The sequence below is a fragment of the Oncorhynchus nerka genome, linkage group LG13 (assembly GCF_034236695.1).
Source record: "Oncorhynchus nerka isolate Pitt River linkage group LG13, Oner_Uvic_2.0, whole genome shotgun sequence".
Classification (NCBI taxonomy): domain Eukaryota; kingdom Metazoa; phylum Chordata; class Actinopteri; order Salmoniformes; family Salmonidae; genus Oncorhynchus; species Oncorhynchus nerka.
The window spans coordinates 98088157-98103265 of NC_088408.1; positions in this window are offsets into that span (position 1 = coordinate 98088157).

The following is a 15109-nucleotide window of genomic DNA, read 5'->3' on the forward strand; positions in this document are numbered from 1 at the left end:
TCTGTGTCTTGCTGCATGTGCCATGTACCAATTCTACACTACAAGTACCCTCACAGGAACATATATCTTTACCTGATCAATCTCTGAATTTGTTTAAACTCCATTCCAATACAGCTTCTTGTTATACAGTGAGGACGTTGTAGTTTATTTTGTTGGCCACTAGAGTGCGCTAGAGTTGAACTTTTGAAACATTTCTATTGTTTTTAACCACATACAAGTGCTATTAAGGAGAAAATAACTGTTAGTAGTCTGCCAGATGAAACTATGTACATAGACATGAGTGAAAAATAAGGTTGGGTGGAAGAGAATCAAAGAACCATGAATGATAGTAATAATAAGGTGGGTAGAAACCACGACAGAATGTCCGGGTCAGAACAAGGATGAGTCGGTTATGGGGGTTTAATTGGGGGGCAGACAGACAGACAGGTTCTGATAACTGTGGTTCTGCCTTCAGAAAGTATTCACAACCCCTGATTTTTTTTTCCCCCCACATTTATTTTTATTTTTTTGTGTTACAGCCTGAATGTAAAATTAATTACATTGAGATTTTTAGTCACTGGCCAACATTGCTAGAAAGCTGGCTGTTTTTACAGATTTGAAATCAACAACAAAGGGCAACAAGGGCAGACAGTCACTAATTGGGATGACATGAAGACTTGTAGTCATCAAGCGAGGCAGATAGAAGTAGACCAGATGGGCTACTGGTCCAACAGAAATCCTGTCTCTTGGTGCACCTGGCCAAGGCCTTTGTTACAATTGACCATAACAATCTCCACACTTTCATTCAAAGGTTGACTAAAATAGGCCTGGATCAGGTTTCTTGCAAATGGTTTGAGAATTATCTGTCAGACAGGACTCAATGTGTGATTTCTGATGGTGTTCAGTCTAGTTTCCTGGGTATTACAAAATGTGTACCGCAGGGGTCTGTATTGGGACCTGTTCTCTTTACTATTTATATAAATAATATTGGTCTATCTGTTAAAACATGTGATATTCATGTGTATGCAGACAATACTAGTATGTATGTCATTGACCCAAATGTAGACCAGGTGTTAGAGCTGAAATCGTACTTTGTTGCCTTACAAAAAGCCCTGTTTGGTTTCAGTGGTGTAAATTACTTAAGTAAAAATACTTTAAAAGTACCACTTATGTAGTTTTTGGGGGTATGTGTACATTACTATTTATAGTTTTGACAACTTTTACTTCACTACATTCCTAAAGAAAATTACATTAGTTTTAGTCCATACATTTTCCCTGATACCCAAAACTACTTGTTACATTTTGAACAGTTAGCAGGACAGGAAAATGGTTAAAATCACACACTTATCAAGAGAACATCCCTGGTCCTCCCTACTGGTCCTCCCTACTGGTCCTCCCTACTGGTCATCCCTACTGCCTCTGATCTGGTGGACTCACTAAACAGAGAACATCCCTGGTCATCCCTACTGCCTCTGGTCTGGAGGACTCACTAAACAGAGAACATCCCTGGTCATCCCTACTGCCTCTGATCTGGAGGACTCACTAAACAGAGAACATCCCTGGTCATCCCTACTGCCTCTGATCTGGAGGACTCACTAAACAGAGAACATCCCTGGTCATCTCTACTGCCTCTGATCTGGCAGACTCACTAAACACAAATGCTTTGTTTGTAAATGATGTCTGAGTGTTGGAGTGCGCACCTGGCTCTCCGTAAATAAATAAAAACAAGGAAATTGTACCATCTGGTTTGCTTAATATAAGGAATTTGAAATTATTTATACTTTTGCTTTGACTTTTGATTTATACTTTTGACTTTTACTCAAGTAGTATTTTACTGGAGTCATTTTCTATTAAAGTATCTTTACTTTTACTCAAGTATGACAATTGGGTACTGGTTGGTTTAAAACATTCGTAATGTGGGCAAAACGAAATATATGTTCTCTAAATCTCGCAAAAAAATGTTTCGGATGGACGACATATTTAAATATGTTGTTGAATGGTTCTCCCATCAATCGGGTTCCCACCTCTAAGTATCTTTAAGTTTTTTGGGATTGACAAGGATTTAACTTTCTTTTCTTTCTTTAGAAACAGATCTTGCCACTCCCTAAACAGCTGGAAGCAGATCGTACAGTCAATTTTCCTGCCAGTTCTTGACTATGTTAACACAATTTAACGTCTACCGTAGCGCCCTTCGCTTTATCACAGGTGACAGTTTTAATACTCATCACTACATCCTGTACCAAAAGGTTGGCTGATCCTCATTAACGCTTCAGGTTCCTCGGACCCTCCACCAATTTAGGTAAATCTGTTGTTAGTTTTAATGTGCCTCGCTGCTGGAACAATCTGCAGAACTCATTACAATTGGATGTTCTGGTGGAACAATCTGCAGAACTCATTACAATTGGATGTTCTGGTGGAATAATCTGCAGAACTCATTACAATTGGATGTTCTGGTGCCACTCGGACAGTTTAGGGTTGATTGAGGACCTAGTAGCTGAGCTGATGTTCATCGACGTTGTGGTTTGTTTTACGTTGTGTTTGGTTGTTGTATTGATTTGATCAGAGCAGCCATGGGAATGAGACCCTGGTCTCAATGGGTCTTTCCTGAATAAAAAAAGAATTGTACATTTTTATTGACCTAGTCTGTTTTGATCTGGAGTACTTCTCCTATCTTATCCGGTGTCCTGTGTGAATTTAAGTATGCTCTCTTTTTCATCTCTCTTGGAGGACCTGAGCCCTAGAACGATGCCTCAGGACTACCTGGCCTGATGACTCCTCGCTGTCCCCAGTCCACCTGGTCCTGCTGCTGCTCCAGTTTCAACTGTTCTGCCTGCGGCTATGGAACCCTGACCTGTTCACCGGACTTGCTACCTGTCCTAGACCTGCTGTTTTCAACTCTCTAGGGACAGCAGGAGCGGTAGAGATACTCTGAATGATCGGCTATGAAAAGCCAACTGACATTTACTCCTGAGGTGCTGACCTGTTGCGCCCAAGGACAACCACTGTGATTATCATTACTTGACCCTGCTGGTCATCTATGAACATTTGAACATCTTGGCCATGTTCTGTTATAATCTCCACCCGACACAGCCAGAAGAGGACTGGTCACCCCTCATAGCCTGGTTCCTCTCTAGGTTTCTTCCTAGGTTTTGGCCTTTCTAGGGAGTTTTTCCTAGCCACCGTGCTTCTACACCTGCATTGCTTGCTGTTTGGGGGTTTTAGGCTGGGTTTCTGTACAGCACTTTGAGATATTAGCTGATGTAAGAAGGGCTTTATGAATACATTTGATTGATTGATTGATCTAAATAAATACTTGTGATAATGTATTATTCCCTCTCTGTTGCCACAATATTTAAAAGAGCTCCCCACCCCAGATTCTAATTGGTTTCATCCTGAGTTTGAGCACGAACATCCTGTTTATGTACGCATGCACGTACTACTAACTGTTTAAGTGAGAAAGATGAGAAATGCCAGAAGCGTCTAAACTACAGAGTTGAACACACTCTGCACTCCCAGTGTGTGTGGGGGTGGGGGGGGTAGGCCTATCAATTCCTACTATATTGCACAGTCATGAAGCTACTCACTGTGGCATTGGACATGTTGCACAGTCATGAAGCTACTCACTGTGGCATTGGACATGTTGCACAGTCATGAAGCTACTCACTGTGGCATTGGACATGTTGCACAGTCATGAAGCTACTCACTGTGGCATTGGACATATTGCAGTCATGAAGCTACTCACTGTGGCATTGGACATGTTGCACAGTCATGAAGCTACTCACTGTGGCATTGGACATGTTGCACAGTCATGAAGCTACTCACTGTGGCATTGGACATATTGCAGTCATGAAGCTACTCACTGTGGCATTGGACATATTGCACAGTCATGAAGCTACTCACTGTGGCATTGGACATGTTGCACAGTCATGAAGCTACTCACTGTGGCATTGGACATGTTGCACAGTCATGAAGCTACTCACTGTGGCATTGGACATGTTGCACAGTCATGAAGCTACTCACTGTGGCATTGGACATATTGCAGTCATGAAGCTACTCACTGTGGCATTGGACATGTTGCACAGTCATGAAGCTACTCACTGTGGCATTGGACATATTGCAGTCATGAAGCTACTCACTGTGGCATTGGACATATTGCACAGTCATGAAGCTACTCACTGTGGCATTGGACATGTTGCACAGTCATGAAGCTACTCACTGTGGCATTGGACATGTTGCACAGTCATGAAGCTACTCACTGTGGCATTGGACATGTTGCACAGTCATGAAGCTACTCACTGTGGCATTGGACATATTGCAGTCATGAAGCTACTCACTGTGGCATTGGACATGTTGCACAGTCATGAAGCTACTCACTGTGGCATTGGACATATTGCACAGTCATGAAGCTACTCACTGTGGCATTGGACATATTGCAGTCATGAAGCTACTCACTGTGGCATTGGACATATTGCACAGTCATGAAGCTACTCACTGTGGCATTGGACATGTTGCACAGTCATGAAGCTACTCACTGTGGCATTGGACATATTGCACAGTCATGAAGCTACTCACTGTGGCATTGGACATATTGCACAGTCATGAAGCTACTCACTGTGGCATTGGACATATTGCACAGTCATGAAGCTACTCACTGTGGCATTGGACATATTGCACAGTCATGAAGCTACTCACTGTGGCATTGGACATATTGCAGTCATGAAGCTACTCACTGTGGCATTGGACATGTTGCACAGTCATGAAGCTACTCACTGTGGCATTGGACATGTTGCACAGTCATGAAGCTACTCACTGTGGCATTGGACATATTGCACAGTCATGAAGCTACTCACTGTGGCATTGGACATATTGCACAGTCATGAAGCTACTCACTGTGGCATTGGACATATTGCAGTCATGAAGCTACTCACTGTGGCATTGGACATGTTGCACAGTCATGAAGCTACTCACTGTGGCATTGGACATATTGCACAGTCATGAAGCTACTCACTGTGGCATTGGACATGTTGCACAGTCATGAAGCTACTCACTGTGGCATTGGACATATTGCAGTCATGAAGCTACTCACTGTGGCATTGGACATATTGCACAGTCATGAAGCTACTCACTGTGGCATTGGACATATTGCACAGTTGCAAGTGGAGGAAAACTGTTTCTACGGCACTGTACTACCAGCCCTGGAAATCTTGTTGTCCAAAACACTGAAGGACGGTGTGTGTGTGTGTGTGTGTGTGTGTGTGTGTGTGTGTGTGTGTGTGTGTGTGTGTGTGTGTGTGTGTGTGTGTGTGTGTGTGTGTGTATTAGGGGCCAGTTTCTTTCCAGTCAAGGCAAAGACAACTGATCCTCTGAAACAGAGTCTTAGGGGCCCTGGGCTCCAGTCAAACCTACAGGCCTCACACTGAGAAGTAGCAGTAGCCTTGTAAGCAGTCACTGCAATAAAGTCGAAGGGCGTTTGGCTATTTCTAACAGCAGGTGTCAGCAGTCCACTCATGGTGTCCAACATTTCTGATGATGCAGAGATGATTCAAAATATCCAAATCGATCTATATCCGCAGACTCAGATGCTTTGAATAGAACCAATTAATATCCTTCCTAAGAAATACATTTTGGAGCAACTCTTAACAGTGCTGACGACATTATTTAACACAAGCTTACCCTTAGAACATTGGAAAGATATTGAGAGAATGGAGCCAGAGAGAATGGCGGCCATTTTATAGACTCCTGACCAATTTTGTGTATTTTTCCATGCGTTGATCTAGTACATTTCCCACGACTGAAAATCACTTTTGGACATCAGAACACCGATCACTAACCTCCATTTGGACTTCTACTTCAATGAGTCAGAGGTGAAAGACATATTGATTATCATGGACCAGGTCCCCGACACTCGAAAGAGGAGGAGACGGTGCTATAGAGGCCGGCGTGTGGGATACCTGACGAGACTACGTCGGAGACGGGATAAATCGCCTCTACCCTCCGTTCTACTGGCGAACGTGCAATCACTGGAGAATAAACTGGACTTAAATACGTTTGACCTCATTTCTACCAGCATGTGGAACTAGAAGAGAAAACAACTCTAGATCACCTTTACTCCACACTAGGGTTGGAAAAGGGTCAGATCTTTGTATGTAATTTTCCATAATTTTCCTGGAACTTTTCCATGGGAACTGAAGCCAGGAATTTGGGAAATGTTGCTTAAATTCATCAAAAAAAGTTAGTTTATAACGGTGAAACTTTTTAGTGGGATACACATAAGGCAATTCTAGATATTGTGGCATATTTTGGTTAAACTATCCCCAATTCAATGGAATTGCAACCCTCTGCATGCACAGTGCATTCTTCCATCACATGTACAGCTGATTCTCAAGATCTTGCACACTAATGAGATGCTATTGAGCCTACACTACTACACTGTCTGAGCCAAGGACTACATGCTTTCTGGTAAGATTTGATTACAATACTGGGTGGGGTGAATATATTTTATATGACATACATGATTTTGTTAACTAGTAAATAGTGGCCTACAGCAAAGTGTATTTAAATCAATCATCATTGTTGTGCTTCCGGGTTGGAGCGAGCCGGTCGCATCCGCGCTTCGGTCTCCTTCGGTCTGCAGGTTGTATAACTTTTTCATTACATTTCATTACATTTCATTATAGTACAACGGTCTGATTTGTCTAATCTTAGCAATTTCTTCTTAGCTAGCTACATAGCCGTCGTTGTATCAAAGATAATTGCGTAATTATCGTATTTCGTCGTCCTCCTATCTGCCCAACACGTTCACCGTCTACCGTAGCACTGTAGTAACTATCACACTCAACTGAACGACTTGATTAGTGTAGTGTTAGCTAGCTACATAGTTGTCTTTGCTGTCTTCGTATCCAAGATAATTGTGTAGTTTAGAGCGTGGAGTCTTAGAGTGATAATTGCGTTATTATCGTATTTCGTCGTCCTCCTATCTGCCTAGCAGCTAGCCAGCTAGCATACGTTCACCGGCTACCGTAGCCCTGTAGTAACTATCACACTCAACTGAACGACTTGATTAGTGTAGTATTAGCTAGCTACATAGTTGTCTTTGCTGTCTTCGTATCCAAGATAATTGTGTAGTTTAGAGTGTGTAGTCTTAGAGTGATTATCTTAATTTACCGAGGTTAGCTAGCCAGCTATTTTGTCGTCCTTAACGTAGGAGACACTCCTAGCTAGCCAACAGCCAGCCAACGTCTACTGAATAGAACTTTCGCATTCCGGTCGCATTCCGCTTCGCTCCACAGGTAGTATCACATTTTCATTTCATTTCATTACAGTCCCAACGGTGTGATTTGTTTGATCGTAGCTAGCTACATAGCCGTCTTTGTTTCAAAGATAATTGTGTAGTCTAGAGCGATTTTCTAGGTTAGCTAGCCAGCTATTGTCGTTCTCCTAACGCAACGTAACGTAACCAACACTGCTAGCTAGCCAGCTAGCCCCGAATAGCAGCATTGTAGAAACTTCACACTCAACGGAACGACTTGATTAGGGTAGTGTCAACAACGCAGCTAGCCTACCTCAGCAGTACTGTATCATTTTAATCATTTTAGTCAATTAGATTCTTGCTACGTAAGCTTAACTTTCTGAACATTCGAGACGTGTAGTCCACTTGTCATTCCAATCTCCTCTGCATTAGCGTAGCCTCTTCTCTAGCCTGTCAACTATGTGTCTGTCTATCCCTGTTCTCTCCTCTCTGCACAGACCATACAAACGCTCCACACCGCATGGCCGCGGCCACCCTAATCTGGTGGTCCCAGCGCGCACGACCCACGTGGAGTTCCAGGTCTCCGGTAGCCTCTGGAACTGCAGATCTGCGGCCAACAAGGCAGAGTTCATCTCAGCCTATGCCTCCCTCCAGTCCCTCGACTTCTTGGCACTGACGGAAACATGGATCACCACAGACAACACCGCTACTCCTACTGCTCTCTCTTCGTCCGCCCACGTGCTCTCGCACACCCCGAGAGCTTCTGGTCAGCGGGGTGGTGGCACCGGGATCCTCATCTCTCCCAAGTGGTCATTCTCTCTTTCTCCCCTTACCCATCTGTCTATCGCCTCCTTTGAATTCCATGCTGTCACAGTTACCAGCCCTTTCAAGCTTAACATCCTTATCATTTATCGCCCTCCAGGTTCCCTCGGAGAGTTCATCAATGAGCTTGATGCCTTGATAAGCTCCTTTCCTGAGGACGGCTCACCTCTCACAGTTCTGGGCGACTTTAACCTCCCCACGTCTACCTTTGACTCATTCCTCTCTGCCTCCTTCTTTCCACTCCTCTCCTCTTTTGACCTCACCCTCTCACCTTCCCCCCTACTCACAAGGCAGGCAATACGCTCGACCTCATCTTTACTAGATGCTGTTCTTCCACTAACCTCATTGCAACTCCCCTCCAAGTCTCCGACCACTACCTTGTATCCTTTTCCCTCTCGCTCTCATCCAACACTTCCCACATTGCCCCTACTCGGATGGTATCGCGCCGTCCTAACCTTCGCTCTCTCTCCCCCGCTACTCTCTCCTCTTCCATCCTATCATCTCTTCCCTCTGCTCAAACCTTCTCCAACCCATCTCCTGATTGTGCCTCCTCAACCCTCCTCTCCTGCCTTTCTGCATCCTTTGACTCTCTATGTCCCCTATCCTCCAGGCCGGCTCGGTCCTCCCCTCCCGCTCCGTGGCTCGACGACTCATTGCGAGCTCACAGAACAGGGCTCCGGGCAGCCGAGCGGAAATGGAGGAAAACTCGCCTCCCTGCGGACCTGGCATCCTTTCACTCCCTCCTCTCTACATTTTCCTCCTCTGTCTCTGCTGCTAAAGCCAATTTCTACCACTCTAAATTCCAAGCATCTGCCTCTAACCCTAGGAAGCTCTTTGCCACCTTCTCCTCCCTCTTGAATCCTCCTCCCCCTCCCCCCTCCTCCCTCTCTGCAGATGACTTCGTCAACCATTTTGAAAAGAAGGTCGACGACATCCGATCCTCGTTTGCTAAGTCAAACGACACCGCTGGTTCTGCTCACACTGCCCTACCCTGTGCTCTGACCTCTTTCTCCCCTCTCTCTCCAGATGACATCTCGCGTCTTGTGACGGCCGGCCGCCCAACAACCTGCCCGCTTGACCCTATCCCCTCCTCTCTTCTCCAGACCATCTCCGGTGACCTTCTCCCTTACCTCACCTCGCTCATCAACTCATCCCTGACCGCTGGCTACGTCCCTCCAGTCTTCAAGAGAGCGAGAGTTGCACCCCTTCTGAAAAAACCTACACTCGATCCCTCCGATGTCAACAACTACAGACCAGTATCCCTTCTTTCTTTTCTCTCCAAAACTCTTGAACGTGCCGTCCTTGGCCAGCTCTCCCGCTATCTCTCTCAGAATGACCTTCTTGATCCAAATCAGTCAGGTTTCAAGACTAGTCATTCAACTGAGACTGCTCTTCTCTGTATCACGGAGGCACTCCGCACTGCTAAAGCTAACTCTCTCTCCTCTGCTCTCATCCTTCTAGACCTATCGGCTGCCTTCGATACTGTGAACCATCAGATCCTCCTCTCCACCCTCTCCGAGTTGGGCATCTCCGGCGCGGCCCATGCTTGGATTGCGTCCTACCTGACAGGTCGCTCCTACCAGGTGGCGTGGCGAGAATCTGTCTCCTCACCACGCGCTCTCACCACTGGTGTCCCCAGGGCTCTGTTCTAGGCCCTCTCCTATTCTCGCTATACACCAAGTCACTTGGCTCTGTCATAACCTCACATGGTCTCTCCTATCATTGCTATGCAGACGACACACAATTAATCTTCTCCTTTCCCCCTCTGATGACCAGGTGGCGAATCGCATCTCTGCATGTCTGGCAGACATATCAGTGTGGATGACGGATCACCACCTCAAGCTGAACCTCGGCAAGACGGAGCTGCTCTTCCTCCCGGGGAAGGACTGTCCGTTCCATGATCTCGCCATCACGGTTGACAACTCCATCGTGTCCTCCTCCCAGAGCGCTAAGAACCTTGGCGTGATCCTGGACAACACCCTGTCGTTCTCAACTAACATCAAGGCGGTGGCCCGTTCCTGTAGGTTCATGCTCTACAACATCCGCAGAGTACGACCCTGCCTCACACAGGAAGCGGCGCAGGTCCTAATCCAGGCACTTGTCATCTCCCGTCTGGATTACTGCAACTCGCTGTTGGCTGGGCTCCCTGCCTGTGCCATTAAACCCCTACAACTCATCCAGAACGCCGCAGCCCGTCTGGTGTTCAACCTTCCCAAGTTCTCTCACGTCACCCCGCTCCTCCGCTCTCTCCACTGGCTTCCAGTTGAAGCTCGCATCCGCTACAAGACCATGGTGCTTGCCTACGGAGCTGTGAGGGGAACGGCACCTCAGTACCTCCAGGCTCTGATCAGGCCCTACACCCAAACAAGGGCACTGCGTTCATCCACCTCTGGCCTGCTCGCCTCCCTACCACTGAGGAAGTACAGTTCCCGCTCAGCCCAGTCAAAACTGTTCGCTGCTCTGGCCCCCCAATGGTGGAACAAACTCCCTCACGACGCCAGGACAGCGGAGTCAATCACCACCTTCCGGAGACACCTGAAACCCCACCTCTTTAAGGAATACCTAGGATAGGATAAAGTAATCCTTCTCACCCCCCTTAAAAGACCTAGATGCACTATTGTAAAGTGGCTGTTCCACTGGATGTCATAAGGTGAAAGCACCAATTTGTAAGTCGCTCTGGATAAGAGCGTCTGCTAAATGACTTAAATGTAATGTAAATGTAATTTGTTAACAATTTCTGCTAGTTAGTTTTTGCTACCATGTGGGTTTTAGCTTGCTTGAGCTTGCTAACTGAGAAGTGTTAAATCACCTGTTTCCATACATGTTTCATTTTAAAACATTTATCTTACAAAGGAGTTGTTTAATCAAACTGCACCATTGAGAGCATCTTGACTGTCTGCATCACCGCTTGGTATGGCAACTGCTTGGCATCTGACTGCAAGGCGCTACAGAGTGTAGTGCGTATGGCCCAATACATCACTGGGGCCGAGCTCCCTGCCATCCAGGACCTCTATACCAGACGTTGTCAGAGGAAGGTCCTAAAAATTGTCATAAGACTCCAGCCACCCAAGTCACAGACTGTTCTCTCTGCTACCGCACAGAACGCTGTACCAAGTCTGGAACCAACAGGACCCTGAATAGCTTCTAGATAGGATAGGAGACATTCTGGACAGCCCTTACTGTCAACGCCTCCGGATAGGAGACATTCTGGACAGCCCTTACTGTCAACGCCTCCGGATAGGAGACATTCTGGACAGCCCTTATTCTCAACACCTTCAGATAGGAGACATTCTGGACAGCCCTTACTGTCAACGCCTCCGGATAGGAGACATTCTGGACAGCCCTTACTGTCAACGCCTCCGGATAGGAGACATTCTGGACAGCCCTTACTGTCAACGCCTCCGGATAGGAGACATTCTGGACAGCCCTTACTGTCAATGCTTCCAGATAGGAGACATTCTGGACAGCCCTTACTGTCATCGCCTCCGCATAGGAGACATTCTGGACAGCCCTTACTGTCAACGCCTCCGGATAGGAGACATTCTGGACAGCCCTTATTCTCAACGCCCTCCGGATAGGAGACATTCTGGACAGCCCTTATTCTCAACGCCCTCCGGATAGGAGACATTCTGGACAGCCCTTATTCTCAACGCCCTCCGGATAGGAGACATTCTGGACAGCCCTTATTCTCAACGCCCTCTGGATAGGAGACATTCTGTTTTCACTATTATTCTATAATGGAATGAGTAGGTGTGTCTGGAATGAGTAGGTGTGTCCAAACATTTGACTGGTACAGTGCATCACTCGTTGGCCTCTGTACTGGTACAGATCTACTACTCACAGGGATCCTCTCAGGATCCATCCACCTTGACCCATCTTCCTCAACTTTCTCCACTGCCTCAGCATTCAACAACTTCTACACTACTCCAACCCCGGAAACCTCAACCTGCCTCTCTCACACCGGACATTTCTGATCCCCAGCTCCATGGGCACCCCTACAATTAACACATACCACTACTTTCTCCAATGCCCTTCTGCACACGTCTCCCACCTAGGATCCTCCCTCCTTCACACTTTCCCTGTGCCCATAAACTTCCCTCCTTCACACTTTCCCTGTGCCCATAAACTTCCCTCCTTCACACTTTCCCTGTGCCCATAAACTTCCCTCCTTCAAACTTTCCCTGTGCCCATGAACTTGACACCTGTAACAACGTACTGTAATTGGCACAAAAGCTTGTACGGGCAAAGACTCGACATCCAAACTCAAAAGGACAGACAATGACTCTTCTGTTTCACCCTGTCTGCGTCGCACCAAACGACGAGCATCACAAACACCGGGAATCTTCCCTTTCAGTTGGTCAACTTTTACATTTACCACCACCCCAGTAATCACTCTTCTCAATGGAGCCCTTACCTGTCATTTAACATGGAGAGCCTGCTCCCTCTGACCAGCAGAAACACAAACAATTATCACAAGACCACTTCTGAGTTACCCTCACCGATTCCACAGCACCCAACTCTGTTTTCACCCACCCTGAAACCACAATGGATGTCACTCCCACTGTCACCCTCATCGTTATCCTGACCCTCGGTGCAAGCCTCGGTCTCCGAGAACTTCATCACATCGACCACCTCCGATATTTTGCCCTCATTCACTTCCATTTCTCCTCCTGTCTTCGATCCGGCGTACAGCTCACTCTGCTGACACTTTCTACCGTTCTTCTTCAACACATACTTTCCCTTTATCCCTAAATTTTTAACCAACGTAAGCTGCTCCCTCTCTCTCTCTCCTCTCTCTCTCTCTCTCTCTCTCTCTCTCTCTCTCTCTCTCTCTTCAACCTCCTCTGCCTCTCTCTCTCTCTCTCTCTCTCTCTCTTCGACCTCCTCTGCCTCGCTCTCTCTCTTCGACCTCCTCTGCCTCTCTTCTTCTCTCGCTCTCTCTCTTCGACCTCTTCTGCCTCTCTTGTTCTCTCTCTCTCTCTCTCTTCGACCTCCTCTGCCTCTCTTCCTCTCTCTCTCTTCAACCTCTGCCTCTCTTCTCTCTCTCTCTCTCTCTCTCTCTCTCTCTCTTCAACCTCCTCTGCCTCTCTTCTTCTCTCTCCCTCTCTCTCTCTTCAACCTCCTCTGCCTCCCTCTCTCTCTCTCTCTCTCTCTTCAACCTCCTCTGCCTCCCTCTCTCTCTCTCTCTCTCTCTCTCTCTTCAACCTCCTCTGCCTCTCTCTCTCTCTCTCTCTCTTCAACCTCCTCTGCCTCTCTCTCTCTTCGACCTCCTCTGCCTCTTCTCTCTCTCTCTCTCTCTCTCTCTCTCTTCGACCTCCTCTGCCTCTCTTCTTCTCTCTCTCTCTCTCTTCGACCTCTTCTGCCTCCTCTCTCTCTCTCTCTCTCCGACCTCCTCTGCCTCTCTTGTTCTCTCTCTCTCTCTTTGACCTCTTCTGCCTCCTTCTCTCTCTTCAACCTCATCTGCCTCTTTTCTTCTCTCTCTCTCTCTCTCTCTCTTCAACCTCCTCTGCCTCTCTTCTTCTCTCTCTTTCTCTCCCTCTCTTCGACCTCCTCTGCCTCTTCTTCCCTCTCTCTCTCTCTTCGACCTCCTCTGCCTCTCTTCTTCCCTCTCTCTCGCTCTCTCTTCGACCTCCTGCCTCTTCTTCCCTCTCCCTCGCTCTCTCTTCGACCTCCTGCCTCTTCTTCCCTCTCCTTCTCTTCGACCTCCTCTGCCTCTCCTTCTCTTTCTCTCTCTCTCTGACCTCCTCTGCCTCTCTTCTTCTCTCTCTCTCTCTCTCTCTCTCTCTTCTCTTTCTCTTCGCGCACCAACGCTAACTAAGCTAGCCGTTTCACATCCGTTACACTTATATGTCAACTCAAAAATAGAATACTCAAGTATCCTTAATAATAACGTAATATTGGTGTGCATGTAAACTTGGTCAATGTTTTTGATTGTCTCCTTTTCAAGTGTATGTAGAATAGAAACAAATAGAATATCACTTTATTGTCCAGTCAAGGATATACATTTTCTTGTTTTCTCTATTGAATGTTGCCTAGAAACCCCACGTTGAATTGCAAATTCATTGGTGTCCACATCAACAACAAACTAGATTGGTCCAAACACACCAAGACAGTCGTGAAGAGGGCACGACAAAGCTTATTCCCCCTCAGGAAATTAAAAAGATTTGGCATGGGTCCTGAGATCCTCAAAAGGTTCTACAGCTGCAACATCGAGAGCATCCTGACCGGTTGCATTACTGCCCGGTAGGGCAAATGCTCGGCCTACAACCGCAAGACACTACAGAGGGTAGTGCATACGGCCCAGTACATCACTGGGGCAAAGCTGCCTGCTATCCAGGACCTCTACACCAGGCCGTGTCAGAGGAAGGCCCTAAAAATGGTCATAGCGGTACCGGAATGCCAAGTCAAGGACAAAAAGGATTCTCAACAGTTTTTACCCCCATGCCATAAGATTCCTGAACAGGTAACCAATGGTTACCCGGACTATTTGCATTGTGTGCCTCCCCCCAACCCCTCTTTTTACGCTGCTGCTACTCTCTCTCTATCTTATATGCTTAGTCACTTTAACTATACATTCATGTACATACTACCTCAATTGGCCCTACCAACCAGTGCTCCCGCACTTTGGCTAACCAGGCTATCTGCATTGTTTATTTTATTTATTTTATTTCACCTTTATTTAACCAGGTAAGCAAGTTGAGAACAAGTTCTCATTTACAATTGCGACCTGGCCAAGATAAAGCAAAGCAGTTCGACACATACAACGACACAGAGTTACACATGGAGTAAAACAAACATACAGTCAATAATACAGTAAAAAAAACAAGTCTATATACAATGTGAGCAAATTAGGTGAGAAGGGAGGTAAAGGCAAAAAAGGCCATGGTGGCAAAGTAAATACAATATAGCAAGTAAAACACTGGAATGGTAGTTTTGCAATGGAAGAATGTGCAAAGTAGAAATAAAAATAATGGGGTGCAAAGGAGCAAAATAAATAAATAAATTAAATACAGTTGGGAAAGAGGTAGTTGTTTGGGCTAAATTATAGGTGGGCTATGT